Source organism: Lathyrus oleraceus, chromosome 3, assembly GCF_024323335.1.
Source record: "Lathyrus oleraceus cultivar Zhongwan6 chromosome 3, CAAS_Psat_ZW6_1.0, whole genome shotgun sequence".
Lineage (NCBI taxonomy): Eukaryota > Viridiplantae > Streptophyta > Magnoliopsida > Fabales > Fabaceae > Lathyrus > Lathyrus oleraceus.
Window position 1 is genome coordinate 210,787,360 of NC_066581.1, and position 22,163 is coordinate 210,809,522.

The window sequence follows — 22,163 nt, forward strand, 5'->3', positions numbered from 1 at the left end:
TTTTCTTGAACACCATTTCTGCTTCATTTAAAACTACATCTCGACTTGTGATACACCTCTTGTGGACTAACTCTAGGCACCACAACATATAAGCTTTAACTCCTTTAGGGTATCCAAGAAACATACATCTCAAATATCTAGGTTTGTCCCTATCTTGCCTAATTTGAGCATAGGATAAACAACCAAATACTCGAAGTCTGTCGAGATTAAGTGGATGTCTCTGTAGCGGTAATATCATGACCATTAAGCTATGGATAAACTTAACGTCAATAAAACCAGAGTCGCCACCGCACTTTTATTGTTAAGGGAAAAGTACGAACAAAACCCAAAGATAAGAAGTTTTCAAAACAGAACTAATAAAATGCCAGAGATTACAGGTAAGGGGGTTGGTAACACAGAGGGAAGGTGTTAGCACCCAAAATATCCTAGGTACTCCTAGGGAGCCCTTTTTTATGTGTGTATGTGTTTTGACATAAATGATGTTTGCAATAAATAGAGTGAGGAGATTAGAAAAGAATTCATTAATTATATTTTTGTGTTTGACAAGACCTTCGGACTTGTGCCTACGTACCAACATAAAAATGAGGGATCAAAACCTCGTAGTTCGTGGTATCAATTTCAAAGTGAGTGAATTTCTTTTAACAAAAACTAACTTTGAAAGAGGCACAAAAGGTCTAAAAGAGTTTGAATGAGTGTTAGTTCTTTTTGTCTTTTGAAATTTTAAGTCAAGTATGATTAAGTTCATTTACAAGTTTGATTAAGAAAGAGAAGTTAAAAATGTAATGGCATAAGGCCAAAGTTTCTAATTTGCAATAAAGAGTCTAAGTTTAAAAATCACAAGCAAAGAAGATTTCGAAAGGAGGAGAGATTTGAAATTTAAGAAATGGGAGGAGATGAAGAGACTAATCCTAAGCAATAATTTAAAAGTTAAGAGTTGAAAAGATCTGACCGGTGGGATGCAATCCAATAGACAAGAATGTCATGTAGAAACCCACTTTTTCTTTGGACTTTAAAATCAAGCAATATCAATAAGCAAGTAAGAAGAAGAGCAAGGCATCAAATAAAGATAGCCACATCCAATCTAGCAACTTCATAGTCTTCTTCAAAATCTTCCCCATGTATCAGATGACATACTCCTTGAATGGCTCAGAATAAGGCATTAGACACAGGTTCAAAGTCACATTTGCATCAAGACCATGTAACAGATGAACTCAAGAGGGATCTCAATACTTGCATCAGATGAAAGTTCAATTCTCGATGGCTTGGCTTCATAAAAGTTGGCATTGGCCAAGTCCTTTTGTATAGGGAGTGTTGCCTAATTCTAAGTTCAAGTCTCAGATCAAATCCAACAGTCCACATAAATATTTTTAGGGTTTTTGTTGTTATTATGTACATTAAGGTCCTAAGACCACAAACACAAAACAAATACACAAACAAGTATATACAATCACAATATAAGGCTCAAATGAGAAAAGTAAAAATGGTATTAAAATAAACAAGTTAAATGATATGAATAATGGCGAATGATAAAAGAGCTTAAAATTAAAGTGCATAAGGTAAATGACTTGAAATTAAAAGTTAGTCAAATGTTAGTTTATTAGATGTTAGTATTGTTTTTGCTTTTTAATTCTTTAAGTTATTCTTTGGAGAACACTCAACCCTCTATTCATAAGCATGGATCCTTGAACCAAGACATCTTCCAAAGGAAGGAAACAAGGCCAAGTTTCCACACAATACCATGAAAGGGGGGAGACTTACAATCTCACTTACTAGAATGTTATGCTTTCGGGTCAAAATTTAGTGCTATGTTAAGAAATTAAAATTTAGTGTTAATGCATGTTAGAGATATTGTATAATGAACAATACTCCTAAAACATACCACACTTAAAAGAAAATGGCAAAAGGGTGGACTTAATCTCATCCATACTTGTATTGGTTTATCAACCAATTAGCCTTAGGATATAGAGATATCATAGGTCAATGGGATAGAAGGGGATGAAAGATGAAGAGGGAGGGTAAATGAGACAAACACAAATTGGACAAGGGAAGACTTTTCTCAAATTAAAATCATTCATTCATTTTGCGAGATGAAATGTATATTTCATCAATCCCTTAAATCCAATGATTTTAATCCAACAAAGTCAAATAAACCTTGACCAAGGCCCAAACAAAATAGTCAAACTTCACACATCAATAAAAATAGCTCAACACAATTTATTCACAATTAAACAATTAAAAATCAATTAAAAATGCATTAAATTAAATTATGTTTGATCAAAAACCTAAAACCTCTTCAAAACAACAAATAAATGGCCAAGAGATTTATCATAGGTCAAACAATGTCAAAGGACCTTGGAGAAAAAATTTCATTATTTTTAGAAATGTAAAAGTATTTTTAAACAATTAAAAACATGCACAAAAATAATTAAATCATGAAAAATATTAATATTGATCAAAAAAATAATTTTAATTCAGAAAATGAAAGAGAAAAATATTTGAAATATTTTGGTGAAAGTCCCATATTTTTTGGATTAATATTAAAATTAATATGAATTAATGAAAATAAAGAAATTAAAATAAAAATCAGAAAAATCAAAAATACGTGGACCATCTGATCTCCCTCATTAATTGAGGTGGAAGATTAGATGGTCTCTAGCGCGCGTTCCATGTGGTCTTGAGTCAACTGTGTTGCACATGTGGTAATCAAAACCAACGCCTAAGATTAAAACAAAATGAATGGATCATGTGGTTCAGAGACATGCCAACACATCGCCGGAGCAAGAGCTCTGGTCTTCTTCTCCGGTGGACCTCACCGGACTGGTCCACGTTCAACCATCACCAAAATGAAAAAGCAAGACATAGATTTAAAGAAAAAATGCTCAGGGGCTAGAATCTGCCCTCAATTTTGTCTAACTCCAAGTATATAGGAAGATACAAGGAGTTGAATTTTGAGGATCATGATCTGAGTTGCTTCGATTTGACCTCTAAGCAACTCAATCTTGTTGCCTACATTGGTAGGACTTTAGACAACCAAAAATCAACAAGAATAGTGGAGGAATAAGAGAGAATCGAAGAATGGAAATATCTGGAAATTCACCTTCAAGGGAGCTTCAGATTGGCACGATCTTGCTCTCAATTATGTTTGGCCTTGCTTCAGATGCTTGATGGAGTAGAAATGAATCAAGGAAAGGGATGGACTCTTATATTTTCAATCTCAAAAATAGTGGGAGATTCATACTCGATTTTCAAAGAAAATCTTCAAGCTTATCCTTTAATGGTGAGGGTTTAGGGTGCTGAATCAAAGCTGGCACATCAGGTCCTTATTTCTGAGCAAGAGAGCTTCTACTTATAGGCCAATGTCAATGATATTTGCAAACTTCCATTTTTGGAAAAATTTGAAAATCTATCTTGCATGCTTGCATGGGTGTGTGATAGGCCCATCAAGTGATTCACCAAAGTCCAAAAATGTGTGTAAGCCATGCTGAAATCATGTTGTGAAGCCATGCACTCGTGTATAAAAAGTGGAACTTGAAATCTTCCAAATGGTCCTTCAACTTTAAGCCATGCGCAAGTTCCTCATACTTTGTCTAAATGAGATGATTTTGGACTTTTTAGAAAGGGTAGATAAAGAGGAACAACTTTCATGTTGATCACTTCTTCATTTGAAGCTTGGATCATGATAAATTTTGAGGTGGAAGTTTGGAAAATCAAACATATCAAAAAAAATTCTAAGTACCAAACCATATGTTCACTTCTTCCACCTTGAATAACTTTTTCTATGGGTTTCAAATGAGAAACGTTCTTTCATCAAAGTTGTAGCGATTTCAAATCCCTTCAATTTTGTCATAGATTTTTCCTCATTTGGATTTAGAATTAAGGAGTTATGCATTTTAAAAGTTGAGGAAAATCACTTGTTCAATGGTATTGACCCAAAATGACCTATAATGTTCCCTTTTGGCACATGCATTTTCAAGTTGAATTTGCACTTCCTCCAAACATCAAAGTTGAAGTAGGCATCTTGAATTTTATCATGCAATTTGAATGGCTTTCAGCTCATAAAAATTGAGTAAGTTATGATCTTGGAAAGTTGACTTCAAAATTAGGGTTTAGACAAAATGACCTATAAACTTTCTCCATAAAAAATGACTTTCCATGCAAAACTAGCTCTTGACCTCAACCTGAAAGTTGTTTGGAATGTCATTTAGAGTAACTTTGCTCTTGGAATCATTTTCATATGTGATAACGCAAAAACATATCGTATTTTTGGCTCCATATGCATTGCTTTTTACTTGATTAACACTTATTATTACGTAGTATTTTATGTTTATTGCAAGTATTTATCGATTAAAAGGTTTACCACAAGCAAAATGGAAAATAGCAAAAAAGAAAGAAAAAGGAAAGAAAAAGAGAAGAAAATGAAGCTTTCAAGGAGATAATGGGCCACAAAAACAAATGGGATTGTGGCGCCCATTATCCAAGGAGTGTGGCGCCCGCCACATTGGCCCAAGGGGTAGGTGGCGTCTGCCACCAACCCTTGAGAAATGGTTTTCTGTTGCTACAAAAGTGGCGTTCGCCACTCATTAAAAAGCTAGGGTTGTGGCAACCACCACAACCTAGTCTTCCACCCTTTTCTCCACCTTTTTAGCCACGAAGCCACCCACCTTTGATATAAATGAGGAATACGAAAAATATATATAAAGGACCTCTCAGACTCGCACAAAACTCTCTCTTCTTCCAGTTTTCAACTTTACGATTATTTTTTCATTCAACATTTATTTTCTTTTAGTTTTCTAGGCAGTTTCTTACCTTGTAAAAGTGATAGTTTCTACACATTGGGGACTATTACGGTTTATTATTTTAAACATTTGGGATTCAATTGTAAGGGTTATTCATTGCCAAAGTCTGCCGGAATTATTTTAATCGAAGATTCAAGATTCAGTTCCAGTTCTTAAATTGCAATCCAGGTTTTATTTTGATTACTGTTTTATTTATTTATGCCTTATTGCATGTTTAATTTCCCAAATACCATGCCTGTTACCGGATCCATGTCCGGCTAAACCCTTAGGTATCGATATGTAAAGACCTTCGAAACGACAGGGTTCAATAAATAATTGGTGTTAGTTTTTATAAAACTTATTTTTCCGGTTTTAGTTTCTTATTTTAATCAAACTGTTTTTCGTACGAGAGTACAAAACAAACTAAGGTTACGGTCAATAAAAATGAGAGTTTGAGATTTTAACTAGATAGCTGAAACTAGGCATTAATCCTAAACACAGCGAGAGCGCTTTAGGACTAATTAGACTTTATTTATATTAAAAAATTACTTTTAAATTCAAAATTAGACCGCGAGAGCCAAGCATTCTGATTTAGGAGTATGGTCAGAGTCAATAAAAACGAGAGTGTGAGACTAGGTCCTTTCTATAAATAATTTCTAGTGAAGAATATTTTAACCAATAAGGTTACACCAACTATCCATCGAATCCCCGAAGTTTGATGCGTTACATACCGATATCCCATATATGTCTTATCTTTATTAATATTCTATTTACGTTATAGTTATTTCTCTTCATCCCTCCAATCTTAGAACGATCATCAGCCTTAGATTTACATAGCAACATTAGACCATGATACGGTCGATTATTAGTCCTTGTGGGTTCAATAATCTTTAAAACTACACGATAGGACTCTGCACCTGCAGTCACGATTCACATAGACTTACTAAGTCGCGATCAAGTTTTTGGCGCCGTTGCCGGGGACTAATTTAGTCGATATCGTAACTCCAATGTTGCCTAGTTTAGACTAAGGAACTTTTTTTCTCCATTACTATGTATCACCCAAATTTTCTCTACGATTATCATTCCCAGTATTTTGAGGAATAAGATTCCTATAAATCCAACCTAGAAATTTTAATGGAGGATTTCATTGAGACGCAAACTCACTCTAGGATAAAATTTATGATGGAACGCTTTGTGGATACACAAACTCTTCAGAATGAAGAATTTAGAAAACAAAGTATTTATACCAATGAAACCCTTACGCAACTGAATGCTGTGGTCGAGTCCCTCGTCCCTCACAACGAGGCATTGGAGACTCAAATCTCCCTACTTGCACAGACACCTCTAGGACCTTTCCCTGAGAAACATGCGGATGTTGTAACAATCACCAATGAAAATTTTACCGAAAATCCTAAGGAGAGTGATAATGAGGAGGGTTCAGGTGAGAAGAGAGTAAAAATTGAGAAAGAACCACCGACACCACCCGAGAGGGAGGTTGTTAAAGAGGTAGAGAAGGAAGAACTATGTGTTGTTCCTCCTCCCTATAAATCACTAATTCCTTTCCCGCGAAGGTATGTAGAAGTTAAGGTAGACCCCAAATCCGAAAGATATGAAGAGCTATCGGAAAATATCCACACCAATGCACCTTTATTTGAGACCCTGAACAAGAAGAGAAAATTAAAAGACCATGAAACTAGGGAACTCATTAGTATTAAAAGGGGAAAATTAGACCTTGAGGTGGTGGATGAAAAAATAAACCTAAACCTGAAAGCTAGCTCTCAGGATAGAGCCAGAACCACCACCACAAATTCAGAAGGATAAACTACTTCGCAGAAGAAAAAGAAGAAAAGGTGATGGATATGAGAGATAGATTGATAAGTGGCCATGGAAATCAAGGAAAAGTGAAAAGTTTGACCGAGGATTCATCCTCGAAAGATTCCTAAAAGTGAACCTCGTGCTAAATTGGGAAAAATGCCATTTCATAGTCCGACAAGGAATCGTGCTCGGACACATAGTATCCAACAAGGGGATTAATGTCGACAAGGCAAGAATAGAAGATATAGAAAACCTCCAGCCTTCGAAAACCGTAAGAGAAATACGAAGCTTCTTAGGACACACCGGTTTCTACCGGCGATTCATTAAAGATTTCTCAAAAATCACCAAACCACTGACTGGCTTATTGATGAAAGACGTCGAATTCATCTTTGATGACAAATGCCTAGCGGCGTTTGAACAACTGAAAACAGCTCTTATTACCGCACCTATCATGCAACCGCCCAATTGGAGATTACCTTTTGAAATCATATGTGACGCTAGTGACTATGCTGTAGGTGCAGTCTTAGGACAAAGAAGGGATAAGAAACTTCATGCAATATACTATGCAAGTAGAACCCTAGACCATGCACAGATGAACTATGCCACCACAGAAAAGGAACTTTTAGCCATAGTGTTCGCTCTGGATAAATTCCATTCCTACCTAGTAGAAGCAAAGATAATCATCTATACCGATCGTGCTGCAATTAGATACCTGTTGAACAAAAAATACGCCAAACCAAGACTCCTAAGGTGGATCTTACTATTACAAGAGTTTGACCTAGAAATAAAGGATAAAAGAGGACTAAAAACGTCGTAGCCGATCACTTGTCAAGGATGGAAGGTATTGAACCGGAACGAGTGCCTATAAACGATGATTTTCCGTATGATAGACTCATAGCCCAATTGGAAAGCAATACAGCTAAAGATGCGTTAACCCATAAGGATACCAAAACAAATGAAGTAGTGGAAGCAATTCACACCCCAACCACACTACCATGGTACGCTGACTTCGTCAACTACTTAGTAGCTATGGTGCTTTCGCCAGACTTGACCTACCAACAAAAGAAAAAATTCTTCCACGATCTTAAACACTACTATTGGGATCAGCCTCTAATTTTCAAGAGAGGCGCCGACAGCATTTTCCGTCGATGTGTCCTAGAAGATGAGGTAGAAAACATAATTTCCCACTATCATTCTGCTTCCTATGGAGGACATGCAAGAACCTCGAAGACTTGCGCTAAGATCTTGCAAGCCGGCCTCTTTTGGCCTACTATATGGAAAGATGTCCACATCGCGATGATAAATTGCGACCGGTGTCAATGCACTGGAAACATATTAGACACGACGAGATGCCGCTTAAAGGAATTTTGGAAGTAGAAGTCTTCGATGTTTGGGGAATCAATTTTATGGGACCTTTCCCATCTTCTTTTAGTAACAAGTATATCCTTGTTATGGTCGATTACGTATCAAAATGGATTGAGGCTATAGCCTCTCCAATGAATGACACACGAGTGATAATTAGAATCTTTAAGCGAATAATCTTCTCCAAATTCGGAGTGTCGAGACTTGTCATCAGTGATGGTGGCTCCCATTTTATTTCAAGGATTTTTGAAAGTTGATGACACTGAAATTCACCGTATTTTCGACTCCGATTTCGCATGCATTTTAGTTGTTTTATTGTTATTTTGTTATGTTATTACTATGTTTTTCTTTGTTTTCAGGTTTTCAGTCTAATCGGAGCCCCGATCGAGAAAAGGAGTGAAAATGAGCTAAATAGCCTAAAAATCAGCATTTTACACTTGTGGCTCCCACTGTGGTTGGTGCCATAGGTCCAGCCATGACATGTCCCAATTCAACTTCTCCTCAACTGCCACATCTCCCACAATCTCCACTTGGGCGCCACAATTTACTCCTATGGCGGGCGCCACAAGAACAAAGATGTTTCCCTCCCAAATTCAAACTTAGGGGCATCCTTGTCATTTCCATTATTTTCCTTGCCTATAAATAGAGCCTTGATTTCATTTGTTTCTTCATCCAAACTTAGTTACAACTAGGCATATATCAGTATTGTGTAAAAGTTGTAATCGCTTCACATTGGAGTGTTGCCACAACTGTGTAATCGAGTCTGTAATCGGGTTTGGAGCACTTTCGAAGGAAGTTAATCCAGCCGCCATTTTTATTTCTGTTACGCACTTTATTCTACCCTCCGATTGGAGCAGGTTTTATTGCTTTACCTTTGTCTACTTTACTTTCCCGCACTCGCACTTTAATTTATTTATTTCCCGCACTGCCTTTTACTTTGTTTACTTTCCCGCACTCGCACTTTACTTTATTTATTTCCCGCACTGCCTTTGCTTTGTTTACTTTCCCGCACTCGCACTTTACTTTATTTATTTATTTCCCGCACTGCCTTTTACTTCGTTTATCTTCCGCACTGCACTACTTTTATTTACTTCTTGCACCGCACTATTTTTATTTAATTTCCCGCACTCGCACTACTTTTATTTAAATTAAAATGCATCTTTACTTTACCATGTCTAGCTAAACCTATAAAGGTTAGAATGTAAGGATCATAATTGAACCGATAATCCGTACAATTGTTCGTAGAAACACTTAAGGGCTATTTTGACTTTCAACTTAAGTTTTCCCGCACTTAATTTCCGTTGGGTAAGATCGAAAGTCGTCCGACGTCTGTTTAAACTTAGTTGTTTTTAACTATTTCAAATACAGCGAAAGCGCTTTGTTTAGTTCGTTAGGAATTTTTAACTTAAAAAGAAAAGTGATTTTAAAACTATTTTTGGACGTGTTTATAAGTTTAGAGTCTGGTTCGTGAGAACCTCTTTTGGTTAAGAAACCCAGGTCAAAATACTTTTCAACTTTGTCAAGATACTATATTTCTTAAAAATAGGTTTACTACTCTAACGCAATGCGTGCCTTTTTATAAGTGACAATAAGAGGGTTTGATTAAGGAGTACAACTCAGTTCTGAATACGCGAAAGCGACAGTTCCCGTTAAATTGGTTCTTCTCAAAGTAGGAAACACTGCCCATAAGTAATTCTATTACCAAGTACCTGGATTATTAATTGATTATGTGAATTACATTCGAACCTGTCATTATTAATTGAATTTAATTTAATACTTTATTTTTCATTGTGCACTCTTAAAAACCCTATTTCGATTACCTTAGATAAACACCATAACAATAGATAACGATAGATTGACATTTGGTCTCTGTGGATTCGACAATCTTTTATATTACTCTGACGCGTTCGTATACTTGCGAAAAAACACGCATCAAGTTTTTGGCGCCGTTGCCGGGGACCAATTTCATCAAATTTCGTACCCTGTTGTTATATCGTTTAGACTTAGGTTGTTACCTGCCGGTCAATGCGAAGGACTCGTAGCACCGGAAGCTTAGTATATCCTCTGGCGGAACCTGAACGTTACGCTCGCGCACGTTTATTTTTCCATAGAATTAGGAGAGTTATGGCCGAAGATCAAAACCAAAGACCTCTTAAGGACTTCGCCCAACCATCCAGCGAAGAACCTAGTTCTAGTATAGTAAACCCAACCATCCCAGCGAATAATTTCGAACTTAAACCCTCCCTGTTACAACTAGTGCAACAGAGACAATTCGCAGGTCTCACTACTGAGAACCCGAACCAACATTTAAAAATCTTTCTCCAATTAGCAGACACTTTTAAAACCAATGGAGCTTCTCCTGAGGCAATCCGTTTAAGATTATTCCCTTTCTCCCTCAGAGATAAAGCCCTATCATGGTTAGATTCTCTTCCACCCAATTCCATAACAACTTGGGACAACCTTAGAAAAGTATTCCTTGCTAGATACTTTCCCCCAAGTAAGACCGCCGTTCTTCGAAACCACATAACCAGATTTACCTAGAACCAAGGAGAATCGTTGTTCGAAGCTTGGGAGAGATATAAAGAGCTGTTAAGAGCATGCCCACATAATGGTTTAGAAAATTGGTTAATCATTCAGACCTTCTATAATGGACTTCACTATAACACTAAGATGACCATCGACGCTGCCGCAGGCGGTGCACTGATGAACAAACCTTACCCTGAAGCTAGTGCCCTCATCGAGGATATGGCTCAAAACCATCAATCATGGGGAGTTGAACGAGCGACAGTTGAGAAGAAGGAAGCCCAAGGAGGAGTACATGAGTTAAGCTCTATAGACATGATGCAAGCTAAAATGGACGCGTTAGCCCTCAAGGTGGAACGTATGTGTACAAACCCGAATACTGCAGCTGCAGTTTCGTCGGATTGTGAGATATGTGGAACCAAAGGACACCAATCTGCAGAATGCGGTCTCTTAAACGAAACCAACTCTGAGCAAGTGAACTACGCCCAAGGGAACCCATATTCGAATACCTATAACCCTAGATGGAGGAATCATCCGAACTTCTCCTATAAGAACAATAACCCTATCCAAAATACTGCACCTCCGAGATAACCAGGTTACCAAGCCCCAAGACCAAATCAACCTATGCAACCTGTGCCACCAAAGCCGAGCCTTGAGAAAATTATGGAAAATTTTATCACTGCTCAAACCCAAAAAAACAAAGAGTTCATGAACCAGAACATTCACATTAACGAACTGATTACCTAGTTAGGAACCAAGGTTGACCAAATAGTTACTCACAATAAGATGCTTGAAACCCATATCTCTCAGGTAGCTTTAAACCAAGCCCCCCAGACTACGCCTGGAGGACAGTTCCATGGACAAGCTCAACAGAATCCGAGAGGACAAGCCAATGCCATTACCCTACGAAGTGGGAACGCTTATGATGAGCCATTTAACCCAAGATTGAGTGAACCCAAAACTTCTAAGGAATATACCGAACCCACGGACGAAGTAAAGGAACCAGAGGGATCTGAAAAGCAGGAAGGTCAAGAAAAAGGAGAAGAACCTAAAGACAAAACTTATGTACCACCCCCGCCATACAAACCACCGATACCATATCCGCAAAGACTCAAACAAACCTAGATCAACAACCAGTATCATAAATTCATTAGGTTATAGAAAAACATCACGTAGAAATCCCTTTCATAGAATCCATCACCCAAATACCTTCTTATGCAAAGTTTCTCAAAGACATCCTTACCAACAAACGTAGACTCGACGATCCGAAGCCCTTGGAATGCAATTCTATTTCCGAGAATAAGTTAGCCAAAAAAGATAAAGATCCTGGAAATTTCTCCATTCCTTGTATTTTGGGAAGTCATGTCATCGGAAAAGCTTTTCTAGACTTAGGAGCTAGTGTGAGCTTAATGCCTTTAGCAGTTTGTGAGAGGTTAAACTTAGGAGAATTACAGCCTACTAAGATGTCACTTCAATTAGCCGATAGATCTGTAAGCATCCAATAGGCATATTAGAAGATGTCCCTGTTAGGATAGGTCAGTTATTTATCCCTACCGATTTTGTTGTCATGGACATCAAAGAGGATAATGATATGCCAATCCTTCTAGGTAGACCATTCTTATCAATTGCCGAAGCCATAATAGATGTCAAGAGAGAAAATTTGACCTTTGAGGTAGGTGACGAGAAGATAGAATTTATACTTTCGAAATTTCTTATGGCACCTGTGATGGGAGACACATGTTATGCCATAGATATCATTGATGAATGCATTAGGGAAATAGAACAAGAAGAAATCATAAAAACAATTAAGTTGCCCTCAACTCTTATACTGGAAGATGATAATTTTAGGAAGCCCTACATCGATGATAACCTTTACGAATGTTTATCCCTTACCCCAGATCCTATGCCATGCCCTAAGAAACCAACCTTAGAACTTAAGGAACTGCCTAAGAACCTGAGATATGAGTTCCTCGATGAAGAGATGAACCGTCCAGTTATAGTCAGTGCTACCTTAAGCCAAGAGGAAACAGACAAACTCTTAGATGTTTTACAAAGATATCCCTCAGCCTTAGGATATAATATCTCTGATCTGAAAGGTATAAGCCCATCCGTATGCATGCATCGGATTTCGCTCGAAGAAGATTCAAAGCCCTCCAGAGAACATCAAAGAAGAATAAACCCTATAATGAGTGATGTTGTTAAAAGAGAAGTTCTTAAGCTACTTGAGGCAGATATAATCTATCAGATCTCAGATAGTAAGTGGGTGAGCCCTGGGCATGTAGTACCTAAAAAGGGAGGCATCACAGTAGTGCAAAACGATAAAGGCGAACATGTAGCAAAACGGATAGAAGGAGGATGGCGGATGTGCATAGACTACCGAAAGTTAAATAAAGCAACCAGGAAGGATCATTTCCCTTTACCATTTATAGACTAGATGTTGGAGCGTCTAGCCAGACACTCTTACTTCTGCTATCTAGATGGATACTCTGGATTCTTCCAAATACCTAACCACCCCGAAGATCAAGAAAAAACTACATTTACATGCCCTTATGGAACTTTTGCCTACAGACAAATGCCATTCGGACTCTGTAATGCCCCAGCTACTTTCCAATGTTGCATGATGTCAATCTTTGCAGATTACCTAGATGGTATCATGGAAGTATTTATGGATGATTTCTCGGTTTGCGGATTTAATTTCAAAAATTGTCTTGCTAACCTTGAGAAAATCCTGGAGAGATGCGTGGAGGTGAACCTTGTGCTAAACTGGGAAAAGTGTCATTTCATGGTCACCGAAGGGATTGTTTTAGGACATATAGTTTCCGAAAAAGGTATTGAGGTAGATAGAGCTAAGATAGAAGTCATAGAGAATCTAAAACCACCCAAAACTGTCAGAGAAGTCCGAAGTTTCCTTGGACATGCTGGATTCTACCGGCGTTTTATCAAGGACTTCTCCAAAATAACTAAACCTTTAACTGGCCTTTTAATGAAAGATGCTGAATTCATTTTCGATGGAAAATGTAATGAAGCATTTAATCTTTTAAAACAAGCGTTGATTTCAGCACCCATCATGCAACCCCCTGATTGGTCAGAACCTTTTGAGATAATGTGCGACGCTAGTGATTATGCCGTTGGAGCCGTTCTAGGACAAAGGAAAGATAAAAAATTACATGTGATTTATTATGCCAGTAGAACCCTAGACGCTGCCTAACTTAACTATGCATTAACTGAAAAGGAACTACTAGATGTAGTTTTTGCTATAGACAAATTTAGATCTTATCTGGTAGGGGCCAAAATTATAGTTTACACCGATCATGCTGCCATTCGTTACCTATTAAGTAAAAAAGATGCCAAGCCCAGGTTACTCCGATGGATTCTATTACTACAAGTGTTTGATTTAGATATCCGAGATAAAAAAGGCACTGAAAATGTAGTAGCTGATCATCTTTCTAGGCTAGAACACCTGAAACCAGACTTCGTACCCATAAATGATGATTTTGCCTATGATAGACTGATAGCTAAACTAGAAGCCATTGAAGACGATAACCTAGGCCCTCATGAGCACTTCCAAAAATCCTTAGCTGTAAGTAACGTGCCATGGTATTCAGACTTTATTAATTACCTAGTTGCTGATATCATACCCCCTGATCTTAACTACCACAGAAAGAAGAAGTTCTTCAACGATGTAAGAAACTTTTATTGGGACGAACCGCTCCTTTTCAAAAGGGGTAAAGACGACATTTTTCGCCGTTGCGTTCCAGAAGAGGAGGTAAAAAGTATAATTGAGCATTGTCACTCTGCACCCTATGGTGGACATGCGAGCACCTCTAAGACATACGCCAAGATTCTTCAAGCTGGCCTATTCTGGCCTACCATGTGGCACGATGTCCATGCTTGCATTGTCAAATGTGATAGATGCCAACGCACGGGAAATATTTCAAGACGTGATGAAATGCCTCTAAGAAACATTCAAGAAGTAGAACTCTTCGACGTTTGGGGTATAGATTTCATGGGACCTTTCCCACCATCCTTAGGAAATAAGTATATCTTAGTAGCTGTGGACTACGTGTCTAAGTGGATCAAGGTTATAGCTGCACCCACAAACGACACTAGAGTGGTGATCAAGTTATTTAAAAACTACATATTCCCCAGACTTGGAACACCCCGTTTAGTCATAAGCGATGGAGGATCGCATTTCATATCGAGAATATTTGATAAACTTTTAAGCAAATATGGAGTTAGGCATAGAGTAGCAACACCATACCACCCACAAACTAGTGGCCAAGTAGAAGTATCCAATAGGGAGATAAAACAAATTCTAGAAAAAATTGTTTCTATATATAGAAGAGACTGGTCTCAGAAGCTCCAAGAAGCATTATGGGCCTACAGAACCACTTTCAAAACCCCTATAGGAACAACTCCCTACCAACTAGTATATGGAAAATCCTGTCATTTACCTTTTGAATTAGAGCATAAGGCCTATTGGGCCATTAAAACTTTGAATTTGGATTACCTGACCGCTGATGAAAAACGTATTCTTGACATCCACAAACTGGAAGAACTCAAGCAATCTGCCTACGAGAATGCCAAAATATACAAAGAGAGAACAAAAGCTTGGCATGACAAAAGAATTGTGAAAAAAGATTTCAATATAGGCGACCCTGTTCTCCTGTTCAACTCTAGGTTACGACTTTTCCCTGGGAAGCTGCGTTCAAGATGGACTGGCCCTTTCAAAGTATCTAAGATTCTGAGATCCGGAGCTGTAGAAATCAACAACGAAACCTGTAGTCCATTCATTGTAAATGGGCAAAGACTGAAGCTCTATGAAGGAGGAGACATTCCGACAGGCTACTCCAGCCACACTCTGATAGATCCACCAATTCCTATGGCAGATGTATAAGCTCTGATCGTCAAGCTAACAACGTTAAACAAGCGCTGCTTGGGAGGCAACCCATGGTTTTCTTATCTTATTTTACTTTTTTGCATTTATTTACTTTATTTATTTTTAATCATATTTTCGTCAGGACTAAATATCATTTGCAATGCTTGTGTTTTCAGGATCCTTTTCCCTAACCTTTGTAGGATGCAGAACTTTGATGACATGCACGTGGCTTTCAGAGATGACGCCCAAAGGGAGCGTTACATAGTTCTCTACCAGCGCCTTATGGCACCTACACGCTATCCGGACCAGGATTGCATGGAAGCCCTAGGCATTGCGCCGAGCATCAGATTCCTGTGCCACCAACTCCAATGGGATGAATTCGCCGATGACCTGAGCAACACCTACAGGAACTTGACTTTGGAGTTCCTCAACTCGTTTGATTATGGTCCTTACTCCGGACCAGATGGACATGCTGTTTTCAGGCTATTCGGGACTGAGTACTCTTTCAGCCAGAAGGAGTTTGGTGACTTATTAGGTTTTCAGACTACCCCCGACGCTATCCCTGAGACCTCGATGTGATACTTTCTGAGTAAGGAAGTGGAGAAATTCTAGAGCGATATCTCTGGTGGAGGGAGTCAAATCCTTCCACTCAGCTGTCCCAGGTTATCCACAACCCTGCTATGAGGTATTTCCTGATGATACTAGCGTACTCTTTTCTTGAAAGACCAGATGCTGAGACTCTGCTGAGTGAGGAGGGGATATTTTTATTATTTTGTGCATCCCAGTCACGCCCTGTGGCATGTGGGAACTTTCTACTGTGTGGCCTTAGCAGTGTTGCCAGATCATCCGAAGGAGTTATTCATGCAGGAGGAATTGTCCCGCAGATTGCCATTGCCTTAGGTCTATCCCACAAGCTGCACCATCTCAGGACTTTCTGTAGCTATACTACTATGGATATTGATTTCTGCTTGACCAGAGGATTGATGAGGAGATCCTCCTTCAATCCCAGACAGTTCAGATTGTTGATTGATAGCGAGATGATACACAACTTTACACTGCCAGATCCGATGATGACCAATGTTCATGACCCAGCTAACTGGAGTTATGCTTTGGAGGGTCATGAAGAGACTGTTGAGGAGCCTAGATCCCCTCCTGTTGCTGATTATACTCCTACGCCGCTTTCACCCAGGATTACTGTGCTCTCTAATAATTTATCTTTGCAGACCCCAGATTGTAACACCTCAAAATTTGCCCTCCTCTTCTTGGGACTAGCTTAGCATGTTGCATTTCATGTTTTAGGACATTGGGCATTTGCATATTGCATATCATGTGAAAATAAGAAAGTCATCCTCCTAAGTCTTTCTCAGAAGATAGAGAGGTTAAGAGATTCATGCCTGAGGGTCTTATGGAATTGATGATCAATCATCTGAGGGTTGCTTGTCAATTAGGGTTTTATTGGTTCCTCAAGGAGGTTGAGTATTATCTTGATTGCAAGGGTACGTCATCATCATCATGGTTATGCCCTTATCAAAGGCTTCAGAATTCAAGATCAGGTTCCTTGGGATTAGGGTTTTGACCTCTGGTCAACCCTAATCAGTTGCATTCTACCTGTCAGGGTTTCTCAAGGAGATGGGGTTTATTTCTTGAGAAGGAGATCATCATATGATTTTATTGAGCTTGTATAAGCTAGGGTTTCATTTTGGAGCCATTTCATCAAGTGGTTGAGGCTCAAAGTCATCTGAGCATGTTCAAGTCATCTAGGGCCCATAAAAGTCAACAGAAAGTCAACTGAAGGCTTTGAGGTGGAGAAATGAGTTTCAACATCTCATTCATGTTCAAATGGGGTTCATTGGTCATTACAAATGCATATCTTGAAGAATTTGAGGTCAGATCAAAAGTTTCCAAAAATGGAAAGTGACCTGTAATTGAAAGTTTCCAAAAATGGAAAGTTTTTGGTCCAACTTCAACCCAACTTTCCAACATCAAAGAAGCTTCAAATGAAATTTTGTCCAACATTAAAGTTGAAGATCTTTCTCTCCAATTTCCAAAAAGTTCAAGATCATGAATTTATGATGAATGGTTGAGGAGATATGATCAAATCATTGCCAAGTGTACATGGAACTTCAAAAGGCCATAACTTTTGACTCATAACTCCAAATTGAGTGCTCCTTTTTGCCAAATTCTTCTCATGACATGAACTTTCCAAATCATTCATCACATTGCATGAAATTTCTTCACATAATCATTTGTTCATTCATGTGATTTTTGGAGGGAAAATCATGAATTCAAAATTGGTGCATCATGTGGACTTTTTAACCATTCCAACATGTTCATGAGAGGATTTTAAGTGAAATTGCATGGCCATTGCTACTGTTCACGTGGGATTGCATGCATGGGGTGAAAAAACCAATTTTTGCATAACACCTCTTTTCTCACTAAATTTCATTAACCAAGCCTAAACATGATTAGCAAATGGATTAACATGTCATATAAATAGCTAATCATAACAGAATTGCTCATTATTCATCATTTCTAGATCTAGAATTTTTTCCCTCCAAAATTTTCTCTCAACCAAAATTCAAAATTCTTCCACATAACATTGAGTTTTTCTTCCATATTCTGGTTCTATGATCTTGATTTAGTGCAGATCCAGCTTTGTTTTGAAGGATTCGTGTGGAAATCAAGCATGGCAAGTTCATGAAGGTGAAGATGGAGTTTCAAATTTGAGCAAGATCTAAGCATCTCCAGGCCTCAATTTCAACTTCAGGATTCATAACAAGTGTTCAGGAGTGGATCTACACAAGTGCCAAGCCTTGAATCTACTACTGCCATTGTTGGAGCTTCAAGAGGTCAAAATTTCGCATCTCTTAATTCCTGTTTTTATGTACATAATCTTGTAGATCGTTGCTTGCTGATTCCGCTGATATAAAGAACATGAAATTTGGTGCATTATTCATGGAGATATGATGATTTGAGTGTTTGGATCCATAATTTTCCTTTCTTCAATTTGCATGATTCTTTAGGAATTAGGTTGAAATAATGGTAGATTTGGATTCCTCATGTTGCAAGCTTTCCATTGGTGTATGAATTTTAAAATTCTGGAAAAAAAATTCGTTGTGAACAGTAACAACCACCGTCTTCATGAAGAAGACGGTGGTTTCCGCCACTAGCGCCCACCTAGCGTCGGCATAGCGTCCATTTCTGCATTTGGCTAGGGCACTGATGAAACGACGTCGTTTCGTCCTGGAAGCGCCCCTCGCTTCGATTCCGGCTGGGAGCAATTGCCATTTTATTCAATTCTTTTCATTATTTCATGTTTTTTTCAATTTTTATTTCATTTTTTCCATGATCTTCAAAAAATCATAACTAATTGAAAAATGATCCAAATAATTCCATTCTTTTTGCTACATGATCCTTGGAATGTCCTTTATTTTTTGGTGTGGAATTCATGATTTTACACTTTCTGGATTTTTGATAGTGCTAGATTCTTTGAACATATGTGCATATGTGACATTGCCTTATTCTTTCCATTGTGAAATGCTTGATATTGATCCAAATGCCATGAAATTTTGCATGATGATTCTTAATATATTGATGGATGTTTGAGGCTAGGTTGTGCATTTTTATCATTTGTCATTTCTGTTTTATGTACATGATTGCATGGTGTGACAATGTGTGTCACATAATTTGATGTCCAACTTGTGCATTTTCATATCCATATCAAATGAGCTCCTCTGTTTATGAGTTTTGGTATGATGATTGCATTTGGTATGTTGTATGCTCATGAAAATTTCCATAATTGTTTGAATCATTTCTGTTTTGATTTGGAATTTTCATTCTTATTGATCATTTGTGTGTTTTGAAATTGTCTTTGTCTTCTCTTGCTCATTACATGACCTTGCTTAATGATTTTGATTTGGCACTTTTTAGGACATGTTCATGATTGATTAAGGATGATTCATGTTGAGTTTTAGTTTCTGTTTTGAATTTTTTCTTCACTTTTGACCCTAGACTTTGCCCTAGGGGTTTGGACTCACATTTTGAGTTGTGCATTTCAGGTTTTCAAGCAATTAGCCACATTGGTTAATATGATCTCATCACTTGAGATACAAGTTATTTTGGTTGACTAACCTTACTGTTTTGTAGGTCTTGCGGATGGTGAATCAATTTAGTTTGCTTGCATCTTATGCCTTGCAACATTGTTGTTTGATGATTGGTTGTCTGACTGTGATTAATTGTCTGATTTGTCTGAATGTAAATATTGACTGGTTTAGCTTTTCTTACAGGTACTTTAGCCGCTTTAACTCATTATTTGAGTTGCTTTTCTTTGCTTGTGGTTGGTATACCACTTAGGTATTTTCCTTGATCTCCATGTAGTCTGGAAGACCTGTTATGTTATTTTGGCAGGCACCTGTCTGAAGCCCTCCTTAAGAGGCAATGTTTGTGGTTGTTTATCTTTGTGCCTTGTACATATAAAGACCTCCTAAGTGAAGAGGCATTGGAAGATAAAAGGGATGTGTAATCCATCCCCTGCTACTCAGTTGTGTCATTCATCTTGCTCACACCCTGTGTTTATGCACTTTGAATAAAAACCCAAAATCTTGTTGTGTCAAGTCATGTGGAATAGAGTCCCATATTCTGGACTCCCACACATTCTTTGATTCAAGCTCACCCAGGCCCGGGTTAAGAGCTATGAGGCATAACCCTCATCTCCATTTCATCTGCTCACCCTAACTCTCAATGTTAGAGGTTAAGAGCCTGACCACCCATTCCAGTATTTGGCTTGTTTGTCAAGGTCGATATGACCCCTTGACTAAAGCCCAACCTTGCTTGAGCCCCCTTGGTTGTGTATAGTGTGTGCTAATTGCTTTTGATGATTATCTGTTTTGCTTCTCATCTCCTTTTTGTAGGAGTCGTATGATCAACTTTCGAGGAAGTTGAATGTACGTAGAGATAGACTAGAGTTGACTCACTGCCTGTGTGAGTCAAACTCTTGTTAGAAACTTCAACCTAGGACTATTGTGGATTGCATGACAACTTTTAGGCTCGAGTCAGTCTCCCTTTTAGTTGTTATTTCCCGGTCTCTGGTTTAGGAGAAAGTTTCTCCCCTGTTAAGGGGAACTACGTCGCCCTGATCCTCATACCAGATGAGGTACGTAGGCAGGAGATCGTGCGAGATCTCTCCGGGCGCCCTTTTCTTTTTTGCGTGTGTTTTGCTTGACAGCTATGAGGTCCGAGTTCCCGACTCCCTTCTAGTCTGCGTGTTCAACTTCTTCTTTTTCAACTCTTCTGCTTGGTGTGTGTGTTTGGAGTCTGATGTAAGCCCAGCGATTGGCATTCGGTTTCCCGTTGTTGTTTGTTTGTGGAGTCAGATGTAAGCCCAGCGATTGGCTATCTGTTTCCTATTTCTCTTGTGGAGTTGGATGTAAGACCAGCGATTGGCATTTCGTCTCCAGTTGTGTGTTTGCTCTGATGTTTCAGCGTCTTTGTGTGTGTTTTGTTTCGGCGTGCGTTAGCCGAACTACGGTAGCTTTGATTCTCATTCCAGATGAGATACGTAGGCATAGGATGCGATATCCTAGCGAGCCCGTTCCCCTTTTCTTCCATCTGTGCTTTATTCCAGTGTGTGTGCATTCTTTTTGAGCAGTTATTTAGCAACCTTATTCTATTCTCTTGAGCGTGGATCCCGTCGAGTACGACGGACGTGAGGGGGTGCTAATACCTTCCTCTTGCGTAACCGACTCTCGATCCTTGCAATCTCCGGTCATAAGACCATTTCCTTTCCAGGTTTACTTCGAGTGTTTCCTTTCCCTCCTTTGGGATAAATAACGCACAATGGCGGCTCTGTTTGTTTGTTTTTTCCCGCCGGTTGTTTTTCGCGGATGCGACACAGATATCCGCACGCAGATTGCCGAGTGTCGCAGAGAGACTGCCGAGCTTAGGAAGGAGGTGGCTGACCTTACTTTATAGATAGCGGTTTCCGATCTTACACATGCTATTGAGGCTGATTGTTTGTACCAAGAGATAACAGAGCTTCGTCAGAAGATAGTCGTACTTCGTGGATCTAGTCAGGAAGTGGAGCTCCCTACTGTTTGAGTTTACCGTCTCGTTTATTCTTTCTTATTTATGCTTATATTATTTTTCGCATTTCCCAGACTTATTTTATATTATCGCATTTGGTATATTTTCTAATTATGTTAGCACATTGATATTATATATATATATATATATATATAATATATATATATATATATATATATATATAATATATATATATATATATATATATTATATATATATATATATATATATATTTATGTGTGTTTATTTCCTTTATATTTATATTATAGTCTAACAGTATTATTTGTTTGTTTAATGTTTAAATTTTATTTTCATATATTGTGCAAGCTTTATTCTATTAGGAAAAACAATGAAAATGCTATCCTGACCCCCAGACCAAAAAGAGCATGGAGATGCCCATACCAAATGAGTCAAAATTCAATCCAGCTCAAATTGCTCTTGTGGCGCCCGTCATGGATCCTGTGGCGCCCGCTACGGCGTCTGGTATAAGCGGGACAGATTCACATATTTCACCATTTTTAACCCTTCAAACTTCCAAAACCCATTTTTTCCTCTTCCAAAAACTCCCTTGAACCCCACAAAAGCTCTTACATTTCTCATCTATCCACCATACAATTTACCTTTCCAACTTCCATTTTAATTTTCATCCATCAATATCCATAAAAATCCCACCTTTTACCACACTATTTATACAAACCCATCTTCATCTTCTTCATCACATTCCAAGA

The 22,163-nt window shown here is 38.3% G+C and overlaps 1 non-coding gene across 1 annotated transcript; it reads right to left on the bottom strand.

Annotated features, from left to right (window-relative positions):
* Nucleotides 1–10,460: 10,460 nt before the first annotated feature.
* LOC127134176 (small nucleolar RNA R71) lies at nucleotides 10,461–10,567 on the bottom strand. The gene has a single exon (XR_007807933.1). It is a non-coding gene; the product is annotated as a small nucleolar RNA R71 (small nucleolar RNA).
* Between the last annotated feature and the right edge of the window lie 11,596 nt (nucleotides 10,568–22,163).